The sequence below is a fragment of the Myotis myotis genome, unplaced genomic scaffold (assembly GCF_014108235.1).
Source record: "Myotis myotis isolate mMyoMyo1 unplaced genomic scaffold, mMyoMyo1.p scaffold_m19_p_17, whole genome shotgun sequence".
NCBI lineage: Eukaryota > Metazoa > Chordata > Mammalia > Chiroptera > Vespertilionidae > Myotis > Myotis myotis.
In genome coordinates, this window is record NW_023416321.1 from 30,411,998 (window position 1) to 30,414,134 (window position 2,137).

The following is a 2,137-nucleotide window of genomic DNA, read 5'->3' on the forward strand; positions in this document are numbered from 1 at the left end:
GGCTTAAATCACCCTACTCAGGGAGACATAGCAGAAATTCAATTAGTGTAATTTGCCAACCACATCCTTGGACAGATGAAGTTAAGAGAATAAACCTCGTTTTGGTTACAGCAGCATAAAGTTGGTGAATATTCTATTGAGATCCTCTCCTAAGACCTCCCCTAAACACCCAGCCTTAAAACCCCTCAAAATAAAGGTCCCAGCACACCCTCTCCCTCCAGAGAGCATGCCCTTGCCATTCCCTCCCCCCCCCCAGGCATGCATCTCCTAAACTCCTCGGGACCCCACAAGACTTGTAACCAGGGGAGCAATGGGCAGTGGCAGCTTGTCCCAAGCTAACCCCCTGAACTTGTCTCTGAGGTCCCCTTTTCGCTCACTTCTCAGTGAGCCAAAGCAGCACAACCTAGGTGTCCTGTTGCTTCTTCTAAGTCAGTGATTCTCAACCTTCCTAATGCCGCGACCCTTTAATACAGTTCCTCATGTTGTGGTGACCCCCAACCATAAGGTTATTTTCGTTGCTACTTCATAACTGTAATTTTGGTACTGTTATGAATCGTCATGTAAATATCTGATATGCAGGATGTATTTTCATTGTTATAAATTGAACATAGTTAAAGCATAGTGATTAATCACAAAAACAATATGTAGTTATATATGTGTTTTCCAATGGTCTTAGGCGACCCCTGTGAAAGGGTCGTTCGACCCCCAAAGGGGTCTCGACCCACAGGTTGAGAACTGCTGTTCTAAGTTCTTCCTTGTTTCACAGTCCTAAGTATATTCTTTGCTGCAGTCAATACATTCTTGCTTGTTTTTCTACACTTTGTCTCTTGATTGTAATCTTTCCTTTAAGGAGACAAGAACAGACAAAACCAGTGGGGTAAAATGTGAAAGGAAAAAAAGAAAAGCACAGAGGTGGGAGCATGGTGAATGCTAACCCTATTCCTCTTTCATAAATCACACAGAGGATCAAGGTGCTCATGTGAATGTTGAAATAAACAGGTCTAGCAAGAACTCCAGCTTTGGTTCTGTATCCTCCTAAAAAAGAACTGAGCTGTATAGTTATTTTGAGTTTAGTAATTATACCAACAATGTCGCATCCCAGCTGGTTTGTCTGATGGTTTTCTTAGAAATGCTAAGTTGCTTTATGGTTTAGGAGTGTCTATACCTTACTGATTTTATTCGATAACAAACAAACTTTTCAATAACAAGATCTCGTCTTCTAAAAAATGTTTCTGATGTCCACCCATGGCCATAAGTTTTTGAAAGACCTTGTCCTACACAGCCAGGATCATTATTTAAATAATAAAAATCTCTCCCCAAAAAAGGTAATCAGCCAATTATTGATTCTAATTGGCACGTGAACAACCAGTGTTATCACACTGGTTTCTAAATCTAGCTGAAAAAGACATAGTGCTTTGGATAGCCTGATCAGCTTTAGCGCCCCCTACGATTTTCATTACTAACTTTTGTTTTGTTTTGTTTTATATATATTTTTATTGATTTCAGAGAGGAAAGGAGAGGGAGAGAGAGAGAGATAAAAACATCAATGATGAGAGAGAATCATTGATTGGCTGTCTCCTGCATGCCCCCTATTGGGGATGGAGCCCACAACCAGGGCATGTGCCCTTGATCGGAATGAAACCCAGGACCCTCTGGTCCGAAGGCCAATGCTCTAGCCACTGAGCCAAACCAGCTAGGACTCATTACTAACTTTTTGAAATGTTTACTCGAAAGAGTTCGCTCTTGTATTATTATTTATTGTATTATTTTTGTCTCACCCTGTACAATACGCTTTATCCTTTGTTTTGTTGTTGTTATTTTTCTTGGTGTTGGAAAGCAAGGACGTGGGATGAGAGCAGAATTAAAGGAGACAATATTCTGTAGAAAATGCATCTCACCTCTCTTTCAGGTAGCTCCTACAGACCGGGAGGCGCTTTTTCTAAACCCCGCCCCACGCTAGCCCCGCCCCTCCACGCCGGTCCCCTGGGGCCGTCCTTCGAAAGAGGGGCCCTCGCTGCAATACTGCAGTCGGCCACAGGGAGGAGACAGCGGCCGCAAGTGCCCGAGGGCCTCTCCGACGGCGGAGGCGGCGGAAACGGAAAAGGCGGGACCTAGAGCGCACGTTACGTCAGCACGT